Here is a 21,399-nt window from a genome sequence, read left to right on the forward strand (position 1 = left end):
CCATCAGGTTCGAATTCCAAGAGCCAAATTTTAAGGGTATATCCCCCACACGGCAAGAAGTGCAAAGAAACTAAAGATGGGATCCCCCCACTTTTGACACCGAGTTTTCCAGGCTGAAAGGATGACAGACCACTTCCTCCTCTGATCTCCTACCTCAAATTAAACTGGAATTCCCGAAAAGCCCTGAGGCTCATCTTGTGTGGGTATTCTTCAGTGCCACATCTCTCACTGCTGAGTGGCTTCCAAAACCACAGAACCTCCCACAGAGGCTACCCCAATGCAAGGGTGCTCTCCTGACAGGGTTTCCACAAACCCACTTCCTTTCACCTCTCCATATAATCAGTGGCTCCGACTCAGAAGAATCTGCACAAAGGCGTCACAAGGATGCCTCTATGTACAAATCCTACATGGTTCTTGGAGAGCTGCTGGTTGGTGTTTGACAAATGTCTCAACTGTTTTGGTAAGGTGGAGGAAATGGCAGGGCCCTTACCAAACCACCTGATATAACAAGACAAAATTTCTTTCTCTAGACATGGGATCTACAAGGAGTTACCTTCTTTACCAAACACTGAGCCCTGTCATTCAGCAAATCTGTGTGGTTTTCTGGAAAATAGCAGACCCAGGATTTTCATCCTCTAATGTTTGGTAAGGACAGCAGAGGGAAAGAGAAAGGCAAGAGGAGGGTGGCATGCTATGAATTGTGGGTAAGCATGAACAAGACAGTTGGAGCAGTTTTAGAAGTTTTAAACAAAATTGATACCCACTTTTTTCCTGCCAGATTTCTCTGAAACGTAACTCTTCTAAGCCAATGTAATTATATATTCTATGGCAGGATTCTGAGAGGTCCAGAGAGAGGAGACAGGAATAATGTTTGGAGCCAGCACGCCCAGCCTTCCTGTTGGCTCTATGGACTGGAACACACGCTCAAGCCCTTTGGCAGTTTAGCCCTGGGCTTATACTGCCATTTTGATGCTGTCCATGCTCTGCTAGCTGACTTTCTCCTTTTCTCTGCAAGCACTTAAGCACTCCTTGCATCTAGATCTCTGCGGGGCAGTGCAAATGTGGCTTCTATGGCTTTGACTCTGCGCTGACTTCCCCAGACAGGTAGTGGCAACATGGTAGAAAGGGGAATAAACAAAGAAAAATTCAAAAACAGATGTGGGACACTACATCTTGTAGGGTTTTTGCTACAGTCTTCTGGGTTTGTCCTCACTACCTAGGCATGTTCTGGAATCCCTCTGGGCCTTATCTGTAACTATAAGGTAACAGGTGAGTTTAAGAGCTGATGTGCTAATACAATACATGGAAGGCACAGGGGACACAGAGTGGAAAACTTGGCTTTTGTTTAAGGTAAGTAGAGTATAAGCAGAGATGTATAGGCTGCCTCTGGAAGGCCATGCACAGTGTACTGTGCATAGTGACAGTCTCTACAACCCTTTGCCTATGGGGTAAATGTCCAAATAGTAACACCTGATACACGCCTGGTCCTGTCAATTCCCACTTAGGTGCCTGAGTTCTGTGACCAAAGCTGAGCCTAGCATCCTGCCTCCTGTTGCCCTACTTAGCTTCATGCCAGGTCCTTCCGGCTGCCTACCTGCTTTATCTGGCCTGGCGGATGGCTCCTTATGCTAATGTTGGCATGTTCCCTGGAGTGCCTCTACCTCCCAGCACTCCGGAATCTCTGGGCCTCTGGTGTGCTCTCCTGATCTCATGTTAGCCTCTCCAATTGCTTATTTTATTACCCCGCCACATCCCACCCCATTGCCTAGGAAACCACCCTCAGGAAGGCCCCGTAGCAAATGCTACTGATGATCGAAACTAGGAGGCGAGAGGAGACTAGAAAGAGGGAACAGAGAGGGGAGGATAAAGAGGCAGAGACAGAAAACTCTTGAGATACCGCAGGTAAGACTATGTGGACCAGTTCCCCATCTTCCCTGTCATGTTTGATGGATTCAGAAGAAAATACTTCATAATTCATAAAAGAGTGAGTGAAGGTAAGGTATATAAAATAAAAATACCCATGGCCTACTCAACTTGCCAGAAAGTGACAGATTCCCCTATGATTGATATATTACTCAGAATCGCTTACCTTCTCAAATTTCTGTTAGGGGAAAAAAAAAGAGTCAAACTCTTGGGGAAAAAAAAGTCCCATAATGCCACAATTTTCATGAATGCTATATCGTTTATTTTCCAAAACACACCTAGGAGATTATTCCATGGCTCTCCTCCCCATCTCCTACCTCCTGTTACTAAGGTTCCAGTTCCAGCTTTAGCTGTCAGTCACTGACTGCTCCTCACAGCCACAGTAAGATCAAGAACACTAAGATCAAGACATGGATGGCTGTGGCCACAAAGCCATCTGGAGAATGATAGGCTACCACGAATATCCTGAAGCAAGACCTGGACCAAGGAGATGGCCGTGCTCGAAGCTCTCACCTTTTGAGAAACGCTGCTGAGAAATGGGAAGTAATCCCCTTAACTGCAGAGCTTCAGCAGGACTAGGAGGCAGGAAGAGAGCAGCCTGAGATGGATCCTGAGCCAGAAGAGATGAGTCAGCTACCAAAGCACTACTCGGTGTGGTCCAGACCCCCTCCCACCAACGGGGGGCTCCTTCCACTCTATGGTTCCAGGTTTGCTCCAGGGGATAAAGGGTTTGGGGTTGGGTTAGGTGTTAATGTTCAATTTGTGAAATTTTCTGTTTTGTCTTATATATATATATATACATATATATATGATTTGATACCCATACATTCTTGTGGTCCACCTAAAATCAAACAAAACAAAACAGAACAAAACAGATTGTGTTGTCCCTATTAAAAGGTCTCTTAATGCCGTCTCACTATTTTGGAATAAAGGTCAAATCCTGAACATGAACTAGCATAGTATTTCATGTCTTAGATTCCTCCTTCTGCACTCTCTCAAGTGTATAACCAACCCAGAGTCCTTGACTCCATTCATTGCCATCCATAACCAGAGTTTGTCTATCCTGACCCCTTACCCTGACCTCTACTTCCTCCCACGAGCACACGCAGGTGAGATGGTGGTAAAGTCCATAACTCACAGGAATGAGAGTCCTATGGTATCTTGACTAGTGTTCTGTTGCTTTGAAGAGACACCAGACAACTCTTATAAGGGGAAGCATTTAACTGTGGCTGGCTCACAGTTTCGGAGGTTTGGTCCATTGATGTCATGGCAGGTACCACACTGGCAGACAGAGTGCTGGAGAAGGAGCACTGGGAGTTCTATGCCTATATCCACAGGCAGCAAGGGAGGACCACCAATCCTAGCTTGGGTTTTTGAAACCTCAAAGTGACACAGTTCCTCTAACAAAGCCACATCAACAAGGCCACACCTCCTGAACCCTCCCAAGTAATGCTACTCTCTAATGACTAAGAATTCAAACGTATGAGCCTATGGGGCCACTCTTAGTCAAACCATCACATATCTTAATCAACAACATGGCTTTCCAAATATCCAATAGTTTACAGCTCTCTTGACTCCTTAGTTCAGCCTGTACCTTGGCTGTCAAAACAGTGCAGGGACCAACCAAACAAGTTCCAAAGTAAAATGTGAGGGTTCACTTGATTTGTGTTGCTTTTAGGTTTGTGGTATTATTTTTTTTTTTTAAGCTAAGGATATCTAGACCATGAATATCTCTCACTAAATTACCTTTGTGCTTTTGCTGAGAAGCAGGGGTCTGTTCAGATCCAAATGCTTATAAATCATATAATCTAGGTAAGGCATTGGTGTGCCGTTTTAGCAACATCTTTTGTTTCAAAGGAACAACTGAGAATATGTCAATGGAAAGTGTTTGGGGACAGTTGTTGGTTGTTGATCGGATGGTTGGTTGATAGGAACAAGATCTCATCAACTTCCACATTTCCTCGCATGGCTGATGATCCCCGCCTCTCCATCCCTCCCCACCCCTTTTCTGGAAGGGTGATTCTTTCATGTTACAGCCCAGGCCCTGTCTTTTCCCAAAGAACTTCTCTCACAAGTAATAGTTCTGCTAAAATGCCTTGGTCCTCTGCTCTCCTGTACCCCTGCTGGTGAGCTAACCACACCACAGTATGAGACTTCTGGTAGATGTATGTCTCTGTGACAAGATGAAAACTCAAAAGGAAGAGTTATGACCTGCTCAGCTTTACACACACTACACACTTTATTCCATAGAAAAGTCTCAACAAATTACAGTTCTAAGACCTGAACTGAAAGTGCAGGAAGCTACATTCAAAACCCTGAGTCCTTTCTGCCTAGGTCATCATGCAGTCTTGTCTCATAGAGACTAGACAGTAAGTATAAAGAGAAGTGGATGAGCTAGGAACTTATAGGTCAATTTTAGGGCTATTTAAGAGTTAGAAAACTAATCATAAACTGTAAAACCTGTGTCAGGAACTTAGATCTGAGTTGGGCTTGTATGAACATGGGAGCTCTTCTTGGGTGGACCAGATGTTCAGATGGGACATTGGTGGGGGACAAGTGGTTAGGAGGGAGATAGAACCGGGATATTTCCCTAAATGTAATTTTGGAAAAACACTTATTTGCCATCAGAAGAGCCATACCACATACCCCTCAAAAGCAGACTCTGTGGCTTAGGCATCCTTCTGCTGACCCAGTGCCTAATACAGTAACGGGCAAATAACTGAAGCACAGAAAAATAGTAGAACAAAGTGACTGGAGGTACCATGACAGATAAATTCTGCAAAGGAAATTCTACAATAAGGGGACTGTGTATCTCAAGTTCTGCCATACTCTGTGCAGCTAAAACCCCAAGGAGAAACAAGAAGGTCTGTCTAACTCCAAATTACTGACCACTCTAGATCCTTCCAGAAGTGGTCCTAGCTCTTTCCTGCTGGGCATCAATAGGATCATCTCAGGCAACTGATTAGTCTCAGCCCTCCGGCTGACTGTTCTCAGTGTCTATCACTCTCTGGGGTGTCAAGAGAGAATGGAGTCTTGGGTACACTGCCGAGCTGTGAACCCTATTCTTATATGTGACAAAGATGACTAAAAACCTGAACAGTTCTTTTCCATTTCTCCCACTTTACAATAAAGCTAGTTCCATGTCCAGACACACAGTTCTCCAAGTTGAACCCCACTACCTTCCACTGCCTCTGCTGCACCAGATGTTAACTGTACCCTAACCAAAAGCCTGGGAACAAAAGTCACATGTAGAACTTACACACCACACCCCAAGATGGCAATGCCTGTACCACATATTCTTTGACCTGTGTTGTTTAGATGTGGCACAATGAAGCAGTTTACAGAGAACCTCGCACTCATCATGAAGAGTTAACAGAATAAAGAAACTCATTTGTCCTGGCTAAAAGAAATGCAGGGAGAAAGATGGAGAAGAGACTGAAGGAATAGCCAACCAATAGTCAGTCCTTGAAGACCTATCCCGTGGACAAGCACCAGTCCTTGATGCTATTAATGATACTGTTTTGCTTGTAGACAGGAGCCTAGCATAAGTGCCCTCTGAGAGGCTTTACCCAGCAGTTGGCTGAACCAAATGCAGAAACCCACAACCAAACATTGGACAGAGGTCAGTGACCCTTATGGAAGAGTTAGGGGTTTGATTGAAGGCCCTAAAGGGGATAGGAACTCCACAGGAAGACCAACAAAGTCAACTAGCCTGGACCTCTGGGAGCTCTCAGAGGCTGAGCCACCAACCAAATAGCATACATGGGCTGGACTGAGACACCCCCGCCCCCACCAGGCGCATATGTAGCAGATGTGCAACTTAGTCTCCATGTGGGTCTCCCAACAACAGGAGAGGAGGTTCTCCCCTAAAGCTGCTGCCTGATTGTAGTATCCATTCCCCAGCAGGGCTGCCATGTGTGGCCTCAGAGGGAAGGGCCTAATCCTACAGAGACTTGATGCACCAGGTTGAAGGGATGGGGGAGAGAAACTTGGGGAGGCCCACCTCCTCAGAGGAAAAGGGGAGGAGGATGGGGAGGAACTTTGTGAGGGAGGGGGACTGGAAGTGGGAAATGTTGGGATGTGAATAAATAAATAAATAAATAAATTGACATTATTAAGTGAAAGGCATTTCTAGTCTATTAGAATAAATTCTGGAAGGATGGGGAATTTTTCATTGTAGTATATTTCCTAAGCCATCTATAATATATATATATATATATATATATATATATATATATATATATATATATACCAAAACTCAGAGGTCATTTGAAAACATGCCCAGAAAACAAAACCTGGGCTTGGAGAAAGGCAACCCACTACGTTATATAATTTCCTCTAATTTTTATTTCACAAAATGCTAAAACACCGCAAAGATGGTTATCAATAGCAAATCCCCACCCTCCCCCCACGCACATCAGAAATAGAATGCTGAGCTGACATATTTTCTGAGAAACAAACAAACAAAAAATGTTGTGAGTGATTTGGTGGGGGTGGGGATTTTATACTGATTTTTTTTTTTGAAGCCCTAATAAATGGACTCAGAGAAAAGCTTCACTGGAGCTCTTTAGGTAGGTCACTACAAAGAGACAGTCGCCACCTTTTAGTGAAGCCCCATGGGACTTGTTCTGGAAGATTTGGATTTTCAATATCACTTGTGTTAATTCCCAGTTTGCTTGGTCATTTCCTCTGCAGTGCTAGATGGAACATTTGCCGGAGAACTGAGTCCAAGGCCTTCCCTCAAGGGGCACGAATGGAAACAAACTGAATTACTCAGTCTAAACTCCAAATCTCAGAAGTGGTTCTCACACCAACTATCCAAGAAAAATAACAGCAATCTCCATAGAAGATAGTGCAAGTTGGAGAAGAAGTAACAATTAAGGCGCCGTTGCTTCAGTAGAAAAATAAAAGAATACACACCATGACCCAGTACTTATATAAGTTTGTGTGTCCCACAAGCACAAACAAAACTTCAGTAACACGAGTGCTCACACATGCCTTTACAAGATTATTTAACATGGCATTTTAACAGAACATGAATTTTCACATGTTTAAAAGAGACAGGCTAAAGGATTTGAAATAATTATACCCAAATAAATATTTATATATTACATGCCTTATAGCACCTCTGGCTCACTGGATCTCTGAATTCTGTGTGGGAGGGGAAGCTATAAACACTACCTGACCCACTGATCTGACCAGCCTCCAAAATCTATTTTCTTATCAACTGTGATAGGCAACCACTTCATAATTTTTAAAACTGGTAGTTTAGGCAAATTATTTGTAATCATCCTTTTGGTTACTCTTTCAACCTCAAATTAGGTTTAGATAAATAGACGACATCACAAGACAGCTAAGTGGTAATCAGTGTAGAAACCCTGCCTGGTCACTCTGTTCCCTGTGGCTCTCTGACCTGCGGGTCCCATGAGCACAGAACGGCTATGTCAACATGCACTGAGAGTTAGTATGTAAAGCAAGATGCTAACACACACTTATTATCTATTCCAGAAAGTTCAATAATACGTCAGTGCGGTTCTCAGAGTACTAGCAGCAGGCATGAGAATAGAAATAATGTGGGGAACTGGCCAGATGTTCATCACTTAATGAGAAACTATAAGTGTTTCTCAACTGGCTCCCTTCACAGTTCTCTATTAAAGTTTTCAGTTGAAGAGCAGTGTCAGGCAGATCATCCAAGGGGCATCTTACTTGAATAGGAAGTCATCAACCAACCCAGCAACTTTGACATCATTGCTTTATCCTCAATTAAGTAAACCAACCATTAAAAAACTGAGGCTCAGAAGGAGAAGGAACGAACACACTTCCTAACTGGAAGGCTTCCATTCTTTTACCTGCCAGCTGTTGCTGCATTCATTTGACATCTAGCTGATCAACAGAAGGGGAAAGGCATCAGAAGCCATGAAATGCTCACTGACATCACACAACCCCGAACCTGGAAGACAGTAATCCCCACATAGTGACCCAGTGCCATCACTCAGAGGGCTAGGGCCGGTCTTGGCTACATTGTGAAGTGGAGGTTAGCCTGGGCTATATAAGACCCTGTCATAAAAGCAAAATAAAAATTCTTTTCGCTGTATTTCTTCTGCAGGTGTCTCAGTTTACCTGTATTTCAGGTTCACTTTCCTTGCTACCTATGACTCAAAGCCATGCAAGCTTTAAGGTCAACGGAAATCCACCCCCCACCCTTCTCTTAACAGACTGATTCAATACAAGGAGCTCCCAATGGTCAACTCTTTCAGGAAATATTTGCCTTTAAAGCACTGAATGGATGTTTCCTTCTAATTTGAAAAGTAAAATGTGCTCTTAAAGGGGTATTATTGAAAACCCGAGATAGACACGGATAGAAATCTGTGGTCTTCTTACCGAGATATGATTGCTGATATTTCGGTATTCTTTCCCTGTCTGCATGCGTTTTCTTTTACATTTAGAATGTGCTCCGTGTAAACTTTTACGTCCTATCAATAGCAACATTAGCATATCTTCAAGTTATTAAAACGTCCTAAGAAGCATAATGTATCAAAATTCTATAATACGACATATATGGGCACACAGCGCCGTTCCATTGTTTTAAATACAAAAAAGTCTGAATTACACCGGTCTGCAATTCAGATCATTTTTTCTGGGCTATATTCCCAGATATGCTTTGGCCAAAGAGTAGGAGCATTTTAAGCCTCTTGATCACACTGCCAAATTTTGCATGGAAAAATTGTACTGATTTACATACTATTAGCTCAATGTGGAGTTCCACCCATAGTGCCATCACCAGCAGTGAGATGAGTAGAAGGTACCGGTCTAGTTGGTTTTTATCTTAAAATCACAACTGCCTACACATCATATTTGTCATCTTTTATTGAGTACATTTGGTTTTGGGGGGTATCATTTTTAAACTACTAACTTTCTATGGAATAAATTGCATGCCACCGCAGTTTTTATTTTCAGCTGTGCTAGCAAATAAACAAATGTGAATGTATACAATGTTTTTATAAGCATGGCTAAGTTAGCTTCTCTAAAAGAGGAATGTCCATATCTAAACAGTAGAGACTTCGACTGTTTTCTAGAAAGCTACAGAAAAAGCATATCAGGACTATCAGACATAACGGGTTAGAGAGTTGCTTTTGGAGATATTTAGAATTCCTCTTGCAGTCCAGAAACTCAAATACTAAAGGCTGTATAGCCCATGTTTTCTAAAAAGCCCATAACTACTCAACTGGGCACCTGACTGGGAAGCCACCAGCTTAGGATCAGTTTAGTTTGGTATCACACGCATTAAACGAATGGGCATACAGCCATCAATAGATGAATAAGACATTTGTTTTTTTATTCCCAAAAGTATAATTTTGCTCCACGGGTCTGACCATACATCCGTGAAGCATCAAAGCGCCATTTCCTCGGTGATACACCCTTGATAACTGCTGTTAGTCTCATTTCTAAGAGCGTTCTTCTTTTACAGGAAAAGGAAGTAGTCTAAAGGGCGAGGCACCCAGTGCTTAGCTGAGGTGTTTACACACAGAAGATGGGCACACCTGGTATGAGTTTTCAAACTGCCAATTCTTTCAATCCAGAGAGTCCTCTGCACCCGGTGGGCCAGGCATATGAGGCCCTATTAATTGCTGATTTACAGTGAAGTCTACACAGATATGAAACCACAGTGGGTCCTCCAACCCACCTTGAATCCCCCACGCATCTTCAAACTGCCACTTGTGCCCCTTGTTAAGCACACTAGAAGCGTCTGTGGCTGTGGAAGGCGATATTGTATGTAGCATACTCCCACCTGAGATGGAAGGAGCTCACCTCTGCTCACTCTTCAAACTAGGTTGTCTTAACACTCCAGGGAGAATAAAGAGAAGGCGCTAGGGAAAAGTTACCTGCCTGTGAACAGTGACATAATCTATTTAGCTGGTATCTGCTAGCATAAGAAAAGCCCAGGCAATCAGCTCCCTCAGCTGTCCTGGACTGAGTTCGAGTTCGGCAGCTGCAAACAATTCCTCCTGGGTGGGACAAGCAGAGGGAACAGAACAGGACCACGCCAGGTCTAAATGAACTCCTATCAATCACTAGCAGGGGGAAGCTCTTCACGAGTTATTTTCTTCCTTCTCCTCTCAGCTGCTGAACGTGCTGAACGTGGCCGCCCCTACTACCCCAGCGCCGTCGTAGGAGACAAAGATAAATGGCAGACAACCTGCGTGTGCAGTAACTGTTGGGTCAGAAGCCATGGGTGAGCCAAAGACCGAGAAAACTTTGCACTTAACTTCCCAGCAAGGAAAACAAGGGACCGGTTTTACTTTGGTAAATAAAATGGGGGTTCCAGTGAATTCTTGTGTCCTTTCTGGAAAATCACCACCATGCTCCGGCGTCAGTATGCCAACCGAAGAATTAGCTGACAATTGGCGGATAGGCTATTTGAACTTGAAAAAATTAAATCTTCATGTTGCAATAAACATTCTTTAAGGTATACAACTGCAGCCCAGCGGGTACTGGCTCGCTTGGTTGGAGCTACTTTACCTGAGGTTGGGTTGTTTCTTCCACGGACATCACACTCAAAAAAAAAAGCCTCAGGCCAGGAAAAACCAAGCCGTTACTAAGCACCATCAGAGGCAGTGACACATTCCAAAGGAAGAAAGTCTCTTGGTGCTTTGAGCTAAATTAAAGGGGCATTATTAGCTAGTAGACCAGCTCTGGTGCTGAAAGTAGCAAACAGGACGCACAGCCGAGACTGCAGTCACAAGGTTGCACCTTCACACCTCAGCCCCGGCAAGTGTCACCGCAAACCACCACACCCGCCCTCTCGCCTCTCTTCCTTTATTTTACCGTCTAAATTTAGTGCCACTTCAGAAGCTGCTAGCTCAGACAACTGAGTAAGGACGTGCGTGCGGGAGAGTGATTCACAGGGCCAGTGGGGCCCACCAAGCTCAGTGGCTCCCCTTTTGTAGATTTCCATTTATAGTGACGACAGCGTCTCTCTCACTAGCATTACCCGTCTTCGGCTGCTCAGATAATCTCGCTTAAAAAAAAAAACAAAACAAAACAAAACAAAAAACATCTCTTTACTCATATCCAACAGAGACGGACAGGGCTTCTCTCTTAAAATTCTGAGTCTACGAGATCTTTTTTCAATGTTCTCTTCCTTACCAAATAATCTATTACCGACTGAAACACAGTGGTCTGAAAGGCTGGACAACGAGGATACAGTTAGAACAGTCTAGAAATAAGAGTACATTAGAAATCTTCCTGAATAGTTACTGGAGTTTATAAAAAAAATAATGTCATCATGTACGTTTTCCCCCCCCAAACAAAAATCAAAGAGAACAGACAATATCAAAGGGACAGACAAAACCAGCTTCTTGTCCAAGGATAAGATGACTCCAATCGTGCCTCTAAATGCCTTCTCAATTCCCCTCCTTCCACAGTTCTCACCCCACGGGTCCCTCCAGGCCTTACTCACCCCTGCTTTGATTCAGTACATGAGCTTTTCCCACTTCACCAACTCGCACGGAATCAAAAACCTTTTCTGCTATGCTGAGGCGACTAACAGACTGATGAAGGGAATCCCAGTTACTCAGGTTACAGAGATTACCTCAGGCTCTCTCACGTTAGTCAGTTTGAGCCGTTTCAAAAACAACAACAACAACAACAACCCTACTGTAAACTAGAAGGTTAAAAATGCAAAGACTTACCCAGGCAGTGGTGGCACATGCCTTTAATCTCAGCACTCAGAAAGCAGAGACTGGAAGATCTCTCTTGAGTTCAAGGCCAGCCTGATCTATAGTGAATTCCAGGACAGTCTGGGCTACACGAGAAGAGAAGAGAAGAGAAGAGAAGAGAAGAGAAGAGAAGAGAAGAGAAGAGAAGAGAAGAGAAGAGAAGAGAAGAGAAGAGAAGAGAAGAGANAGAGAAGAGAAGAGAAGAGAAGAGAAGAGAAGAGAAGAGAAGAGAAGAGAAGAGAAGAGAAGAGAAGAGAAGAGAAGAAGAAGAGAAGAAGAGAAGAAGAGAAGAAGAGAAGAAGAGAAGAAGAGAAGAAGAGAAGAAGAGAAGAAGAGAAGAAGAGAAGAAGAGAAGAAGAGGAGAAGAAGAGAAGAAGAGAAGAAGAGAAGAAGAGAAGAAGAGAAGAGGAGAAGAGAAGAGAAGAGAAGAGAAGAGAAGAGAAGAGAAGAGAAGAGAAGAGAAGAGAAGAGAAGAGGAGAGCAAAGACTAATTTCTCTCATCTTTGGAGACCCAGATGGAGGCACCAGCATACTTGGTGTCTTGTAGAAGCTTGTTTTCTGATATGCAAAGGCATAATTGGCAGTTTGAAGATGGATATGAGGTTCAAGGTAGGGTCGCAAAGGCTACCTGCAGTTTCATATTCTTGTAAACTCCACTGTAAACCAGATGATAAAAGGACCCAAAGTCCCTGCCCTATAGACTACAGATGACTCTCTGGATGGAAAGAAGTGGCAGTTTGAAAATTCAGACTAAGTGCTCACTGCACTTTCTCCTGGTGCCCCGACAGCAGGATATAGAGAGGACGCTCTGATTTTTCTTTCTCTTCTCATAAGGACACTAACACCCCCCCCCCGGTGTGTGTGTTTCTCTCTCTCTCTCTCTCTCTCTCTCTCTCTCTCTCTCTCTCTCTCTCAATATAAGGCTCAAGCTACTCCAGAATTCACCACATCACCTAGGCTGACTTGGAACTTGAGATAATCCTTCTGCACCTGCTTCTCGAGTGATGGGGTTTGCACAGAAGAGCAGGCCCAGACATTCATACCATCTTGAAGCTCTACCCTCAGGACTTAATTACATCCCAAGGCCCCCACTCCAAATGCCATAACACTGGACATGAAGATGGCAATGTCTGACTTCCCAGGGAGTCAAAAACATTGAGCCCAAAAGGACTTCCTGGCTCTCCATCCATGACTGTCCTCAGTTTCCCTCGGGACACTGAATCTAAGACAGTCTTTTTATCTCTTTATCTCTGTAACGGACAATTTGTGAGCAAACTATTTCACAATCTGCTCCACGGGCCGTAAACATAACAGTCAACTTCCTGTGCTGTCCAGAAGACTAAACCTCTTCCCAGTCCATTTGTCAAGAAGTCTCCTTCCTCCTCTTCAGTCTGAGCCACCGGTGTTCAGAACTTCGCAGTATCAGCCTCGACATAAACTCCGAGTGCTCTCAACAACTGGCTAGCCTCACTTATGCACAGCAGTATACCAATACCCCGTTAATCTCATACACCAACCACTTGCCCCTGGCTTCCCTTTCCAGCCTTATACCTGGGTCTGCCTGTCCTTCACGGCCCATATCGAGAGTGCATCTATCACTACCACTGGCCCACAAGTCTTCATTTGTCCCATGGTCTTCCTTTATCCTAATCTGGCCTTCATCTCCACCTTGACTCAAACTGCTCTTGCCAAGGTTACAGGTGAGTTCAGTCACTGGGTCTAACAGTCCTCGCCTGATTCCTGGTGCTGCTGGCCAGCCTCCCTTCTGCTAGACATTCTCCTATTTCCCTGTGTCAGTGGTCTGTCTCTCTGGCTTTGCTTCTATCTTTCAGGTCATTCTTTCTCAAGTTCCTTTGTTGGGGCTTTGCCTCTGGCCACCTCTCAAATATTTTCAGAGATCTACCTTCCATAAGTAGATATGCATATGCCTAGTCAAATCTGGATTTCCAAAACCACCTATTTGGCTGCTCAGAACACATCCCTCCTTGGATGTCTCACAGCTAGGCTGGACTTGACAGGTCCAGTAAAAACTTATCACCATTTTCTTCCAAATCGAGCCCCTGTTTATAACAAAGAATAATACCATCTGCCCAGCTGTCTGGTCTCAAAATGTGAAAGCCATTCCTCACTCTGTTGGCCTTCCTTGCCACTGAACTCCAGTTTACAACTGTTCACCCTAACAACTGATGAACACTCTTTTTCTTCAGTTCCTTCCTGGCTCTTTCTTCCCTAGCTCACACCTCCTTTTGGGTCATACCACGACCTTACATGCCACACACGCATCTCGAATATCAACACGGTCAACAAATGACAACTGAAATGGTAACCACGGTACCCTATCTATGAGATAAATTGTGAACTCTGGGGCTGGTAAGATGGCCCGGGAGGGTAAAGGAGATGGCTGCCCGAATGACCTGTGGTTGATCCACTGACATGGTGGAAGGAGCAAGCGCTCCCTCGCTCCCCCAAGTTTTCCTCTGACCTCTTCACAAGTCCAAAGACATGCGTGCACACGTACATACAAATAAGTAAATACAGTCTTTTAAATGTGAAGTTCAAAACATGGTCGGGGATAAGATTCCCCGTTCTGGTGTGCCCAGCCTCATCTCTCCTTATGGTTCCCCACACAGCCTTCCAGGTCATCCCATGCTAGAGTTCCTAATGCTTATACTTAATGGCCCCAGATGTCTAAGCACATTCCCTGAGCATCTTTCCTCAAACAAACACTCTACCTTCTTCACACCCCCCTCATGGGTCATGTGAAAATCGGTCTAGACAATTCTATCTGGAAGCCCTGCAGAAGGGAGCCATCTTGTGGCTCCACCCCACAACTTCAGTTAGGATTACCTGTCTGCTGTGGGCTTTCCCAGGTTCAGGGACCTGCACGCCAAGAAGAGCTTCAACTCCAGGAAGGACAGGCACCGGACATTGGACCACTACCACAGTACCTGCTGCACAGAACGCACTCAACACCTTTAATGGAGTTTTCCAAAGTCTGGGACTAAATTTCGTCATCGGTAAGAACATTTGTATTGAACACATCTGATTCATTTTATACGCTCTCTGGCTAACATTGTGGGCACATGTATCACTGATCCTAAGGAGATGCAATTTCATCTGAGCAAGCAAACAGAACAAGGAAGTAATCAGTCAGCTACATTACAAGAAGATAAAATGAATCCAAGGAGCTGCTTCAAAACTGCTCAATAAGACAGCATGTGGGACCACTGAAACCTTGCTAATATCTGGTTAAAATGTCATTTTAAACGTTATCTTTTAACCAGGAACGCTGGTTTGTGTGTATGAAATGACAATGCCTAGAAAGACTAACTTTGCTATGGCAAGCATATACAAAGCAAATTACATGAAAACTGCTTTGCCTGTTTCTCTTTAAACCTGCCCTTACATCAGAAGGTCTCTTACGGGAGCCTGTTTGTGATAAGGCGCAGATGATCTCCAACACATGACTGTCATAAAAGCCCTTTGGGAAAGGTTGTGGCCTTCAAACTTGGGAGGTGAACCACTCACCCCTTCTAACTAACTCACACTTTAGTTCCAGATTAGCCTCGATTCTGAGAACTGTGATAACATTTTTGGAATGGTCCAGTTTGGCTCTTATTAATCGGTAACAATTAGAAGCAACGACCCTGGATTGACCGGAGTTCAGCCTGGGGGGTCGCCCTTCCCTGGAGCTTGTTTGAATAGTTCTATGGTGTTCTCGGGGAATATCTTCCCATGCTGCCCCTAGACAACCAGAACAATCCGTTTCCATTCTTTATCTACCTGAAGACACACAGTTGAGCAGACAACCCTCCACTGCGTCCTCTTATGCATTGTTTTATACAAATGGTTCTGCATTGGGAATAGACTCTAGTTGTCAAACTCTGAAAATGTGCCAAGTAGCATGTCAGTAACTACAGATGAGAAATTTAAAAATAAAGAGGCCCTGCAGGCCAATACAGAGAGTCTGAGAGTCTTTCTCTACCATAATAGTAAGCAAGGAATCCTCTCCTTCCAGCTTTCTGACTTCCAAATTTAATTTTTTTTTTACACTTAAAAAGTTAACTTTCCAGGAAATTCAAAGACGAGTTTGAAAGAAGTGTTAGTATTGGCTCCCTCATCCTCCTGGGATGGTAGCTGTCAATCTGCCTTCCCTAAGAGCAGAACCTATAACAGGCCTTCCAGAAAGATCACAAGATACAAGAGTGAGGGAGACAAGAGATGGGATCAGAGAAAGAAGAAAGACCAACCAAAGGTGTATCGCTGCTTATGAAAGCTTGCAGGGGGGGCTTGGTGCCATGAGACGCTGCTCCAAGTAACGAAACCTGCCCTCAAAGGACAGCGGGCTGATGCACTTAACCGTCACCACTCCTGCCCCATTGGCAGAGAAGAAGTGACCAGCCTTATCTGAGGACAGGCTTGGCTCAAGCAAGCTCTTCTGACATCAAGGGAGAAAACCTCTGAGTTCCAAGAAATAAAAGAAGCAGGCTGCACATGGAGGAACTGTCTACCTCAGCTGAGCTGAAGTTGAAGGTGAGCCAGGAGAGGATGCAGGAAGCCCCAAGAGCCAGCTTGACCTGAGGCTAAGACTCTCTTGACTTATTTGTGTATGGTACATGCATGGATGTGCGCATGTGCAAGCATGTGGCCGTCAGGATGTCTCCCTCTATTACTTTCTACCTTTTTTTTTTTTTTTTTTTCTGAAATGAGGTCTCTCACTGAACCAGAAACTTAATCTCTCAGCAAGTCTGGCTGGACAGGGAACCCCTGTGGCCTGCCTATTTCTGCCTCTACCCGGTAACGTGATTATAAGTGGGTACTACCGTGGCTGGCTATGTGTGAGCTGAAAAATCCAAATTCACATTTTCATGCTTAGCCAGTGAGCCATTTCTTCACTGAGCCATTTCCTCAGCCCTGGAATAAGACTGTACTTGCTGATGGGGGCAGGAAGGCAAGTAAGTTGAGACAAAGCCCCATGTAGCCCAGACTGTCCTGAGAATGACCCAGAACAGGAGTTCTGGTAGGAACCACCAGGTTGGTAGGATTACATGGCATGAGCCATCACCATGCTAGATTCGTTATTTTTTTTAAGTGCTTTTCTCTTCCATTTTTCCCATTCCCTGGTGGGGGAGGTATGAAACAATAAACACACATTCACTCCTTGCTTTATTAGTTTTTCTTTCAAGAATGAAGAATGCAACATTAAAGCAATTACGGACTTGAGGGACTTAGTAAAATGATGTCAAGAAAAGAAATATAACAGACACTGGCCAGAACTCTTGCAAGGGTGAGTTCCTCCGACGAGGTCCCCAGAAGGCTCTGACTTCTCAGTACAAAGTTCCTGGTCTCTCCAGAAACAACATGGCTGCTTCCCAGACCATAATAACATGGTTCTTGAGCTATTCAAATACAAGCCAACCCTCAAGGAAGCCACATGCTGCCTACAGGTCAAGTTAGAAATGCAATGCTTCCTTATCATTTCTTACTTTACTCTTGGGGACCCATTATGTTGTCCTAGGAGACGCTGACATCCTCAAGCATTTAGCCAGTGTGAACTGAACATGGAACACCCTTTGAGTGACTTTCACTTCTCCAAAGACTAGGTCAAGCTGTGTCACTAAAGAGGCCTTGAAAAGATTCTACATCCTAGATGTTTTTGTAAGCCATGCACCCAGCAAAACCCCAGTTCTATGAACTGTCAAAATGACACCTTCGTCAGCTTCCAAATTCAGTAGTCACAGCCTCGCACCCACTGGCAAGGTTGTGTGAGTGGATCTCACAAGGTTCTCAACTCTGGCACACTCTTCCAGAAGTGTGAGAAGTCAGGAGAAGAACGCCTCTCAAATAAGGTCAGGCTCAGAGTCAGTGAGCCTTTATAAGTTTCCTCTTGTTCAGAAACATAGTTTTGGTCTATACCTATATCCAGAAGCACTCTTAAAGACAAAATAATTTGTAGATCCTATTTAGGGTTGACTCAGAAAACCCACATGTGTGCTTGGAGAAAATAATTGGAGCTTTGGGCCCAGGAAAGATGGCGCAGGAGAGGGAAGTTTAGTCAAACTAGAGAGTTTGTAGGAAGAAGGGGGAACAGTACAAATGGACCAACATTTAGGTGGAAAAGTATGCAGGCCAAGAAGACAGACTACAAGAGAGACTAAAGAGTGAGTTATGTACAAAGGAATGCTTTAGTAGTGCTCTCTCTCTCTCTCTCTCTCTCTCTCTCTCTCTCTCTCTCTCTCTCTCTCNCTCTCCACAGACATACACACACACACACACACACACACACACACACACACACACATGCACACAAGTCAGAAGCTAGGAACCATTTTTATAGCCTCGATGAGTTGATAAATCTAAAGGAATACACCTGAACATAAACAGGCTATAAGCCAGCCATCCTAACCGTACAGGTTATATTTCTACCTGTCATCTGGAAAAGGGTCCCTGCTCCACAAAAGACCTCACGGGATCTTCATACAGACTAGCAGATTGGACATTCAAGCATGGTTCCTCCCAGCTTGCAAATCTTTATGACTTCTGTGCCCAAGAGTGAAAACAGAAAGCAGACTTAGACTTGAAGCCCACATGCTGATCACACACGGGATTAGAAAAATTTGCAGAAACTGGCTGAAATGTTTTCCAAAGTTTATACTCAACAAAACACATTCTCAAGTACTGCTGGCCCTCCAAGTTGGCAAGCATACTTGCTGAGAGGTTGGCAAGCATTCAGTGCCCAGGTAGCTGCCAAACTGACTCTCCACTCAGACACACACCAGGAGTGTTCTTCAGTCTTTTGGGTAACAAACACTCTTTCAGGCTCTCAGGCCAAGGTCACTGTGAGGTCAGATGAGAAAACATCCCTCATGAACTATTTGAATATAAGATCTGTGACTGGTAGCTTTTCAGAGACATGCCTAACACAAAGGAAGGATAATACACTAGGCTTAATAAGCATTAGCCCCCCCTCCAAGAAGGCCTTGAATTTATACACGAACTGATGCGCACACCAATAGCATTTCTAAGTCTACATCCTGGAAGAACCTGGCATTGGAGCTGTGTACACCACCCACCCAGGAGTGTTCATGAGAGCTATTGTGCTTCCTGGGATGAAGAAAACATGTCCTTGGACTGGTCTATTGAAATATTTATGTCCCCAAGAAGGTTTATAGCTACCAAATTATTGAAGAGGTGACCTGGCGAAGAAGGTTGAAGTTTGCAAAAGGGGCTTTTACTTACACAATCAGAGCAGGTTGTTATTAAGGAGACTGTCTTCATTTTGTTGTTGAATGTGTGTGTGTGTATACATGTGTGTGTGCATGTATGTGTATACATGTGTGTGTGAATGTGCATGTGTGCGCATGTATATGTGTGCATATGGGTGTATATGTGTGTATGTATGTGCATGGATATGTGTGCATATTTGTGTATTGTGTACATATGTGTATATATGTGCACATGTGTGTGCATGCATGTGTGTGCATATGTGTGTATATGTATGCATGTGTGTGGTTTTGGATGGAATTTTTGTGTGTGTACACATGGGGAGGGGAACAATTGCTCATGAGTTCCCATATGAAGGCTCTAGGTCAACACTGCATCTTTGTCTGTCACTCTCCATCTTATTTTTTTTTTATTGTTATTAGAATGACATTTATTTTTTAATGTTTTTAATTGAGATAGAATTGTATCACCTCCCCAACCTTTTCCTCTCTTTTCTATCTCCCAAGTGCCTTCCTGTGAACCCTTCTCATACCCTGGCACTTTCAAGTTAATAGCCTTTTTTCTTTGATCATATTTGTTTCACACATATACACATATATAAGTAATAGAATATATACATATATGTAGTTATCACTTGCTGATCCCATTTTTGTTGTTTGTGTATATATGGTTTCAGAGCTGACCATTTTGCACTGGATAACCAATAAGAGGGCTCATCCCTGAGAGAGGTTAATTCTCTCCCCAGTAGCCAAGAGCCGGTAGTTCCTTTGTCTAGGGGTAGACTCTGCGAATATCCCCCCTTCCACATGAATGCACCTACTGTTCTTTCTATCTTATTTCTTGAGACAGGCTCTCTCACTGAATATGGAGCTCATGATATTGGCAATACTACTTTTTCCAGGGAGTCTCAAGGATCTGCTTGTCGATGTGCCCCTACCCCCCCAGTGCTGCCATAGATGCTAGGGATCCAAACTCAGGCCCTCACGCTTGTATACCACGAGTACCTCACCCACTGAGCCAGCCCTTGTGGTTACCTTTCTCTATACCCACTGACTTCAGCAACAGCAGCTTACCTGGGTTCAGGGACGGCATTGTAATAACTGATACTAGCATGGAATTTAAAACTCCATCTGCTTACATCCACCCCACAACCTGAATAACACAATCACAGCCTCCATTTCCTCTTCTCGTCTATTGAATTCGGCTCAAAAATAGCAAATCAAGACTTCGCTTCTCCCATGTGTTCCTTTGGCTGGGAGTGTTGAGGTCTTCGTGCACTGCCCAGACAGCCAAGGATTAATAGAGGAAGAAATGGACAAGCATTGTGTCTTGGAGGTTCAGAACTGAGGACCCAGAAGCCCTGAGTATTAATGCTGGGTCAGCCCACAACTTGCCAAGTGACCTTACATAATCCTCCTGGCTTTCTCTCTCTCTTTTTTTTTCCATCTGCAAGCTGAAGAATGTTAGTAACTCAAAACTAAATAGCCCAGTGTCCACACTCCCCACACAAGCTTCCCCCTCCTTTCTGACCTTGGAGCTGGGCAAACTTGACATTCCTTTCCGACAATAAAGAATGTTTTTCTCGTTTCTTTTATTTTCTCTCTTTTGAATAGCAGTTTCCAAGACTGAAAAACTCCAAGGTTTGGGAGAGATGGAGTCACAGGAAACCCCAGCACAGACAGGCAGGGAAGGAGAAAGAAGAATCCAGCTGTTACTTGAAACCCCCACTGCCATCTGTTACTTGTTAGTAGTCTTGAAAACAGAACAAAACATGGAACTAGTGTCTAGAAAGGATTTGGACCAATGGCTGCATAAACAGACATCATGGGGTTTGAAGGCCAAGAGCTTCCTAATTTCTGTTTGTCTGTGTTTTGATTAAGGCTCCGATTCCTGCAATGAAACACCATGACCCAAAGCAACTTGAGGAGGAAAAGGTTTATTCAGCTTATACTTTCACATTACTGTTCATCACTGAAGGAAGGCAGGACAGGAACTCAAACAGGACAGGAACCTGGAGGCGGGAGCTGATGCAGGACCCATGGAGGGATGCTACGTACTGGCTTGCTCTGCAGGGCTTGCTCAGTCTGTTCTCTTATAGAACCCAGGACCACCAGTCCAGAGATGGCCCCACCCACATTGGGCTGGGCCCTCCCTAATTGATCACTAATTAAGAAAATGCCCTATAGGCTTGCTTTCAGCTAGATCCTATGGAGGCATTTTCTTTTGCTTTTTCTTTTCTTTTTTAAATTTGGGGGTAAAAACAAACAAACAAACAAACAAAAACGATTAACCTGCTGTGACATACTTAATTCTCACATGGTTTGAACTACCTCAGCAAATTCTTTCTCTTCCTAGCATTAGCAGATTGGGTCTGTGGAAGCAGAACTTGCACCCCAGTTCTTGTCTTTTTGTCCCCTGAGCATTTTTTTTTTCGAGACAGGGTTTCTCTGTATTGCCCTGGCTGTCCTGGAACTCACTTTGTAGACCAGGCTGGCCATTCTTTATTATTATTATTATTATTATTATTTTAGAT

The 21,399-nt window shown here is 44.0% G+C and overlaps 1 protein-coding gene across 2 annotated transcripts in view; it reads right to left on the minus strand.

Moving 5' to 3' along the window:
- Cacnb4 (calcium voltage-gated channel auxiliary subunit beta 4) overlaps positions 1-21,399 on the minus strand; it is a 254,056-nt gene that overhangs the window by 136,214 nt on the left and 96,443 nt on the right. The window lies entirely within an intron of this gene.

This window comes from Mus pahari, chromosome 3 (genome assembly GCF_900095145.1).
Source record: "Mus pahari chromosome 3, PAHARI_EIJ_v1.1, whole genome shotgun sequence".
Classification (NCBI taxonomy): domain Eukaryota; kingdom Metazoa; phylum Chordata; class Mammalia; order Rodentia; family Muridae; genus Mus; species Mus pahari.